The sequence below is a fragment of the Hakea prostrata genome, chromosome 7 (genome assembly GCF_041222555.1).
Source record: "Hakea prostrata isolate BN-2017 chromosome 7, UWA_Hpros_2, whole genome shotgun sequence".
Lineage (NCBI taxonomy): Eukaryota > Viridiplantae > Streptophyta > Magnoliopsida > Proteales > Proteaceae > Hakea > Hakea prostrata.
The window spans coordinates 25,585,988-25,595,629 of record NC_142606.1 but is presented as its reverse complement, the minus strand read 5'-3'; the positions used below and the strand labels follow the sequence as shown (position 1 = coordinate 25,595,629).

General features: G+C 35.6%; 1 non-coding gene across 1 annotated transcript; it reads right to left on the bottom strand.

The window, feature by feature from the left end:
• Positions 1–4,895: 4,895 nt before the first annotated feature.
• On the bottom strand, positions 4,896–5,114 carry LOC149010812 (small nucleolar RNA U3). Its single transcript, XR_016174930.1, has one exon. It is a non-coding gene; the product is annotated as a small nucleolar RNA U3 (small nucleolar RNA).
• Positions 5,115–9,642: the final 4,528 nt, after the last annotated feature.

The window sequence follows — 9,642 nt, the reverse complement described above, 5'->3', positions numbered from 1 at the left end:
TTTCATCTTCTCCGGTGCTCTTGTCTTGGTCTACCAATTTTTTTGATTAAAAGTACACCGATGCCATTTTGTTGGTTTATAAAAGACACAGCTCTGCGATTGTTGTATTAGCGATAGAAAAAAAGGAAGAGGAAGAAGAATAAGAAGGTGGATAAGAGCTCAACAAAGTATGATAGTGGTGGCCTATTGGGTTAAAATTTAAGAGATGGGCCAAGTACAAGAAGAGTGGGCGGTTAGAGGAGTCTGGAAATACTCCAAAAATTTAAGGTGATGGGATGTGGTAGGCCTCTTGGAGCTTCAAGGTGTTGGATATGCTCGTGAGAAAGGAACCCGGATCTCTCCAACAGTTCTACCACCACAAAATTGGTGGGCCCCACAGGTAAAAAATATAAAATAAAATAAAAAATCTCATCACCCAACCCCTGGGCACCCCCTGTAATTTGTGGTGGTAAAGCCGTCGAGGAGCACAAAGTGCTCCCCTGACGAGTTGAGGATCTGGATTCATGAGAAAGCGACAATGAGGTGGAGCAAGAAGGGGGAGGTGAAGGTGTTGGATATACAAGCAAGGGAATTAGTGGTGGGTCTACTGGAATATTTGGTCGTTCGTTGTCATCGGTGAGGAAGGAGAAGTTTTAGCTGGGTTTAATTAGGATACAACGAGCAAATTTGATACGTTGAACATTGGGAAATTACTTTTACGGTTTTACTATTGTTTCTAATTGTTGGATTTCTAACGCCGAGTGTCGACCATGCTAGGGTTGCACAAATGATACCCATGCATCAGCGAACAAAAATCCCATAAAGGGCAGGAAGGAAGGGGACAAGATTTTGTTATTATCTATGGATAATTACTGATGACCCATTTTACTATGTACAGCTAAATTAATAATCAAACCATGCTCTTTTTGAAAACTATTATTACCACCCTCATTTCTAATGGTGTTTAAAAGTTGTTGAAGTTGAATGTGATGTGTGCATTTGACCGTTCGCTATAATTAAGAAGCCAAAATAAAATATTATATTTGTTTGGGAAAAAAATCTATATGAAATACTAATTTTACCCTCTGGCCTTATATTCTAGTTGGAGTTTTGTACTTGGCACCCCTTTAAGTTGGACTGAAATTCTTGATTGCCCCTTAAGTAGTGAATATTATTGACTATTCCCTTTTCACAACTTGATAAATTACCCATTTGCCCTTTGTTAGTCTCAACCAAATTTCTGTTAACTTTAATTTATAAATGGCTATTTTGCCCTTCATCATGTAAAATGTCTTTAATACCCCTACCCTAAAATGAATATCTTGTTGTTATTACATAAAATGTCTTTGATGCCTTTGCCCCTTCACCCTCACTCAGACTTTCATCTCAAACCCAACCACTGCTGACAACCATCATCTCAGATCTAAGAACAAAGACATCAATAAGGGGATAATGTAATAATTAAGGTATCATATAAGGGTACATCAGTAATTCTAATGAAGGGCAAATTTGTGACTACACACCTTACACTAGCAACCAATTTAACACATTGAGGGAGTAATAAAGGTTGGATTAGTAATCTTAAAAAGTCTTTTATCAAAAAAAGAATGTAATTTAAAAAGGTATAAGGGATAAGGTAATAATTAAGATTGACATTACGCATCCAATATTCACAACCTCTTAACATTGTGAGAGGATACTAATGGTGTTTAAAAGCTGTTAACGGTTGGTGTATAATGTCTATTTTACCCTTTATTAGAATTAAAAAGAAATGCTAATTTTACTCTTATATTCCAAAGTGTCATCTGACATTAATATCCTCTTAACATAATGAGACGATAATAAAGGTTGGATAAGTAATTTCAAAAAGCCTTTTACCAAAAGAAATATACAATTTAAAAAGGTATAGGGGTAGAATAATAAATTAATGTATACTCTATACAACGTGTTGGCGATATATCGCCCTATCACTGGGGCGCGACATGATTCCCTGCAGCGACACGATTTTTTGAAAATATCGACGATATATCGTTGATATGTTGGTGATATATCGTCAATGATCGATTTTTCGACCGTTGACGATATATCGCTGCTAATGCTGACGATTAAATAGAAATTTGGTCGAATTGTCGACCGAATTTCTCTCATTTTTTATTATTTATCTCTCCTATCCAAACTCTCCAGAGCCTCTCTCTTATTTCTTGCATTTTTCACCATATTTTGGTCCGATCTTTGACATCTACGAGTACATCTTGCTTCATTATTGCCAGATATCACGTTATTGACTTTAGATGATTTGGTTTATATGAATTTCTAGACTTCTTGTTTCACGGCTTTTGCCCGCATACAGTCGGACATGTGTCAATTAAGAACATTAGTTTATGTGATGTTTTATGTCGAAATAACACTTCCAATGTGTCTATTGGTCTCAAATTAGACTACAAGGCAAAAATCAAGTCAAAATGACCCCAAATGCCCCTTGAAACGGGGGGTCGATTTTTCGTCGAATTCCCTCAAAAAGTTGCCGAAATATCGGTTGGTATCACCAGCCACCGACGCAGTGACACCAACCAATATTTCTTTTGTATAATACAATAAGATATTAGTAATTCTAACAAACGGCAAAATTGACACGACGCATGCAACAATAACAGCCCCTCAAAACAGTGATGGAAACCAATAATTGAAAGAAAAACAAGATAAAAAAAAACATTTGTTTAGGAAAATAAAGTATATGAAATACTAATTTTACTCTTATATTCCAAAGTGTCATCTAACATTAATAACCTGTTAACATAATGAGAGGATAATAAAAGTTGGATAAGTAATTTCAAAAAGACTTTTACCAAAAGAAATAACAATTTTAAAAGGTAGAGGGGTAGAATAATAAATTAATGTGTAATTTCTATAAAATGTGTCGGAGATATATCACCATGTCACTGGGGGGCGACACAATTCCCTCAGCGACATAATTTTTTCAAAATATTGACGATATATTGTCGATGATCGATTTTTTGACTATTGACGATATATCGCCGATACAATTAAATAGAAATTCGGTTGAATTTTTGACCAAATTTCTCTCTCCTATCCAAATTCTCTAGAGCTTATCTCTCTTATTTTTTGCACTTTTCACCATATTTTGGTCCAATCTCCGACATCCACAAGTACATCGAAATTCGGTTGAATTTTTGACTAAATTTCTCTCTCCTATCCAAATTCTCTAGAGCTTATCTCTCTTATTTTTTGCACTTTTCACCATATTTTGGTCCAATCTCCGACATCCACAAGTACATCTTGCTTCGTTATTGCCGGATATCACGTTGTAGACTTTAGATGATTTGGTTTATATGAATTTCCAAACTCCTAAGTTTGAGGCTTTCGCGGCACATAGTTGGATATGTGTTGATTAAGAACATTAGTTTAAGTGATGTTTTATGTCAAAATAGCACTCCTAATATGGTTATTGACATCAAATTAGATTACATGTCAAAATTTAGGCCAAAATAACCCCAAATGTCCTTCGGAACGAGGGTTGATTTTTCATAGAATCCCCTAAAAAAGTCGCCAACCGATATTTCGAAATTCGTATATAATACAATAAGATATTAGTAATTCTAACTAAGGGCAAAATTGACAAAAAGATTTGAGAGTCTGTCAGACAACCGTGCAACCACCCCACGATTGGAATCAACCGTGAGAACGATCCTCTACAGTTCCATTGGGTTTGAGACAAATTTCTCTCTCCTACCCAAATTCTCTAGAGCTTATCTCTCTTATTTTTTGCACTTTTCACCATATTTTGGTCCAATCTCCGACATCCACAAGTACATCGAAATTCGGTTGAATTTTTGACCAAATTTCTCTCTCCTATCCAAATTCTCTAGAGCTTATCTCTCTTATTTTTTGCACTTTTCACCATATTTTGGTCCAATCTCCGACATCCACAAGTACATCTTGCTTCGTTATTGCCGGATATCACGTTGTAGACTTTAGATGATTTGGTTTATATGAATTTCCAAACTCCTAATTTTGAAGCTTTCGCGGCACATAGTTGGATATGTGTTGATTAAGAACATTAGTTTAAGTGATGTTTTATGTCAAAATAGCACTCCTAATATGGTTATTGACATCAAATTAGATTACATGTCAAAATTTAGGCCAAAATAACCCCAAATGTCCTTCGGAACGAGGGTTGGTTTTTCATAGAATCCCCTAAAAAAGTCGCCAACCGATATTTCGAAATTCGTATATAATACAATAAGATATTAGTAATTCTAACTAAGGGCAAAATTGACAAAAAGATTTGAGAGTCCCCCCTTTTTTTTTTTTTTTCCCTTTTTTCTGGTGGGGTTTGGCCTGGCAGCCCGAATGAATTAGTAAGGAATTGGGGGGGGCGGCCCACCCCACGATTGGAATCAACCGTGAGAACGATCCTCTACAGTTCCATTGGGTTTGAGACAAATTTCTCTCTCCTATCCAAATTCTCTAGAGCTTATCTCTCTTATTTTTTGCACTTTTCACCATATTTTGGTCCAATCTCCGACATCCACAAGTACATCTTGCTTCGTTATTGCCAGATATCACGTTGTAGACTTTAGATGATTTGGTTTATATGAATTTCCAAACTCCTAATTTTGAAGCTTTCGCGGCACATAGTTGGATATGTGTTGATTAAGAACATTAGTTTAAGTGATGTTTTATGTCAAAATAGCACTCCTAATATGGTTATTGACATCAAATTAGATTACATGTCAAAATTTAGGCCAAAATAACCCCAAATGTCCTTCGGAACGAGGGTTGGTTTTTCATAGAATCCCCTAAAAAAGTCGCCAACCGATATTTCGAAATTCGTATATAATACAATAAGATATTAGTAATTCTAACTAAGGGCAAAATTGACAAAAAGATTTGAGAGTCTGTCAGACAGCCGTGCAACCACCCCACGATTGGAATCAACCGTGAGAACGATCCTCTACAGTTCCATTGGGTTTGAGACAAACTCAACAGAACCGTTAATCACGCTCTGACCGCACGGCCTTGATTCATCCACCAGACTTAGGTTCCTGTCTCCTTAGAACTCAAGGATACAGAGGTACGAGCCTATAGAACAGATCCTGTTCAAGTAAGGTCGTATCATTCTTTCTTCCACAGGTATTTAATAAAGTGCAAGGCACACTTTCTTTAGCCGATGTGGGACTAAATATTGACATAGAAGGCAACGAACTATATGAAAGAATATTATTGACCGGAAAAAATAATAATAATATAAGTAGGGCCCGCCTCTCCAATATCAAGCGAAGGTTCCATCCGTGTTTAATTTATTGGTTCTCATGCGCTCCTTGAACATTTTCCCTTTTAAAAAATCGAGCTGTGGTTAGTCATTGGTCTGGTGATAGATGGATTGATAGAGGATTAAAACCAACACCTATCATATTTTCCTTAAGGATTGTGGGTAATATATTATTAGTCAGGGGAAGAGTTACGATTTAACATCAGATGGCATTTACTGAGATTTCATATAAACATATTGATTTTTTATAACATTAAAAAAAATAATACCGATGGTCTTTACTCTTTAGCATTACAAAATTTTATTCTTTTTTTTTTTTACAAAGGTGGTTCAAGATGGGAGCATTACATATGTCATCTGCAAGAGTCAAATTCGCGACCTCTTCACTAAGAGGTGTTGATTTTACTAACGAACAACCCTATATTTTGCTACTATAACAAATTTTATTTAGTAGGATATAAAAAAAAGAGCAAAGAGAAATTTCAAAATTTGGAAAAGAGAGAAGTAAAATTTTGAAAATTTAGAAGGAAACAAATGCAAAAAACTAGAGGAGAAATTCAAAAATTAGGGAGACAAATCGTGTCATGGCCCTTTGGCCCTAAGATAGCTTCACCCTTACTTTCCAGACAAGGTTATTCAAAATTAAGAGCGCGTTTGATAACACTCTAAAAGAACGTTTTTTGTGTTCTTTTAGTCTTTAAGAACGGAAGAAGGAGTTAGAAGCGTTTGATAAACCTTTTATCAAACGCCCATTTTCAAACAGAAAATGTTCTTTAAGCATAAAAACATGTAAAAATGGTTTTACATAAGAACTGGTCCCCTGGAACGGAAATATTACATAAGAACTGGTTTTACATAAGTTTTTTGCCCTTTTAATTCAATATCACATTTTTTTTTCTTTTCTTTTTTTGGGCGGGTCGGGGGTTGAAACACCCTACTGTTTTTTTAAGGACCGTGAAAAGTTCTAATGAATTTGCATAAATTAATTGAGCGACTATTGATGTCATTAAAGACCACTTTGGTACATGCATTTTCTTTACAATTCAATGGTCAATTTATAGGATTATCATAGGACTGTCATATGATTACCTATGATGTATGTTGTAGGGTGTTGAGCCATTAAGAAATATTATATAAATAAATTTAATGTAGTGAAAGTGAAATAAAATTTTATAAAAATACATTTTAAAAATCAGAATTGCAGCAATCATACTATTATACTACTATTATAAATCATACAATCATACTACTATTATAAAACGAAAATTTGAAACAATTGTGGTGTGTATTTGGTTGATCAAAATACCCTCCTGAATAGACACGTGTTGAAACGTTGTTGAGGAATCTGCAAAAACATTTGAACGCTTGTTCTCACAATACTTCTTTTGAGGACACGTGCACGAGTACTTCTTAGGTATTTAGACACCGATTTGGCAATAGGGTCCGTTCTTCACCCCAGATCATCACTTTAGGTTGCCCTGAGCTTGTCATATGGGTCCTCTCACCCCAGCCCCCTTTGGGCACCGAAGGTACTACACAACGGGAGAGGAAGAGAGAGGCAAGGGTGGTCCCTCTTGGGGGTACCTTTCAGCTCACTCCCTTCAGGAAGGTATCTATCCAGTTGAGTCACAATCTCTAATGGCTCCCCGTTCCCCGTGGGCTTCCGTTTGCTGGGCCGAGTCACAATAGGATTCAGGCTCGGTTTGTGTCGCACAAATTAATAATACATGGGCCCTTACTATATATAAACCATATAATCAGATCCTCTCAACCCGATGTGGGACTAAATAAAACCATGGATAAAAGACACGATTAAAACAAAAATTTATATAAAATAACATTAATAAGTTTAAACATATTTATAACAACACGTGCCCCTTTCAAAAATCCATGAGCTACCAATAGACCCCAACCAAAATACCCCTCCCCAATAGACACGTACCCCTGTCCAAAATCCATGAGCTACCAATATACCCCATTGCGGCTTTCACGCTGAAACCCAACCGCCCGTGTCCAAAAGACCCATTCTACAGACCTACACAACTCTTCGCCATGCAACGCACCCCTGCAACCTTGTAAAAAGGCCCACGCAAAATAGAGCGGCATTACACCTTACAAAGAGCATCATGATCTTAAATATACGGAAAATCGAAATTTTCATGGTGTAGATTTTACCAAAAACAAAAAATTGGATCTACATACCTCTCCAAGAATGAAAACAAAGCCTCTATCGCTTAGGGATCCACAAGATGGCCGTCTCTGTAAGCTCCGGTAAACATAGATTGATGGAAATTCAAATTCGGAGATGAAGGCTACTGCAATTGGTGGGATCCCTCGTGTGCAGTCAGCTTTGGGTTTACTGTATATATCGGGTTCTCCGACATCCAATTTCTTTAGATTCTTCTTCGTTGCAGGTATTGAGATTCCACTCCACAAGATAGGGCTTTCTTCTTTTCAATTTGTCGAGTATCTATAATTCTCTCCAAGCCTCTCAGTTGAAAGAGTTGCGGAACAGTGCACCTCAAGTCAGGGGCGGAACCAGGATTCAATAGTGGGGAGGGGGGCGAATAATAAAAATTCAGATTGGGGGAGCACCCCTACATATATTTGACAAAAATAGACAAATTATTAATAATGGTTTTTTTTTTTCAACAAGATATAGGTAAATTAAAGCATCAGTTAAAAAAAATACAGGTGACTTTAACCCTAAAAAAATTGCAAAAAAAAAAAAAAAAAACAAAAAAAAACAAAAAAAAAACAAAAAAAAAAAAAAACAAAATTAAGTAAGAGATGCAAACCAATAGTAGTTAGTTACCTTACAATTATAGACATTTTATTTACAATATCAAATCAAATAATAAAAATTGCAAAAGAAATACAAAAATAAAGAATATAAAATCAAATAAAGAATAACATAAAATTAAGTAAAAGAGAAAAAATATATAAATTGAAAAAAAGAAAGAGAACCTAATTGTGCAGAAGATTTTTTCCCAAGTTTTCCTTAATCCGCATTTATAGAATAAATAAAAAGAAAGAAACTGAAAAGTAAGAAGAAAAGAAGAGAATGAAAGAGTAAATAGGGATTGAGGAGTTAATTTCCATTAGAAATGACATTTTGAATATTTAATAATATATTTTTTTCAAATATTTTCCTTAACCCACGTTTATAGAATGAGAATATATAGGAAGAAAAGATGTGAGAGAGAACAAACGGGAGAATTAATCGGAATTGATGAGTTAGTTTCCATTAGAAATCAAAATTTTGAATATTTAATAATAATTTTTTTTCAAAAATTTCTCTTAACCCATGTTTATAGAAGGAGAATAAATAGGAAGAAAAGATGTGAGAGAGAAGAGAGGGGAGAATAAATAGAGGATTAAGGATTTATTTTTTAAATAGGGATGACATTTATAACCATTATTTTACCTTTAAAATTTGTTTTCTAATTGGGGGGGGGGGCAAATAGTGATATTTCACATGTGAGAAGAGAAAAAAACTGAAAAAAATGAAGGAAATTAATATAAAAAATGAAAAACTAAGCAAATAATAAAAAAAATTAAAAATCTGGAGGGGGGCCATGGCCCCCCGGCCCCTTAGTGGGTCCGCCCCTAAGTAGAACTGAAACGAAACATTATTATTGGCAGAGAACATTGTACAAGAGTAATATCACAACCATTACAAGTATAAGTAAAGGAACCCATAGCAGAATTAGAACGAGGAAGGCCATTGATAACAATCTGGTCAGAACCAAAATAAGGTGAAACCCACTACTAGATTACACACATCTGCAAACAGATGATTATTAGAATTAGTGTCTAAGATTCAGTAAGAAGTACCAAGACTCAAAAAGACAGGCCAGAGAGAAAAAATTGTGCCAAGAAATGCGTTGTTGAACCATCATGGGTGATGAGAAGCATTATAGTCACCTTGAGAACAAATCTGACAAGATGACCCTTGATGATCCGAATAACAGGATGTTGGATCAGAGATCGAATGAAGGATTTGTGAAGAGAAGTTATGTGCATGACGAGAAATCGAGGATTAGATTTCTCAGAGGACTGACATGATTGATTCTGATCAGGATATTGTTGACAAGAGTATCGTGAATCAGAGGATACTGACTACTTAGAATGATTACGAACAGAACAACAACAGAACAACGGTTGTGATTAAAACAGCCATCATTGGAACGATATGGGGAGTTGTGTTGAGAGAAGTCGGAGAGCAGTAGAGAGTTAGATGTTCGATGACCAGATTAAGAAGTCACAATATTAGCTGTGGTAAGCTGAAGAGAATCAGAGGATGAGTTTAACAATGACCTGTGACTGATCAGCAAACGAAAGAGCTCAATGAAGGACACTAGAGTAGG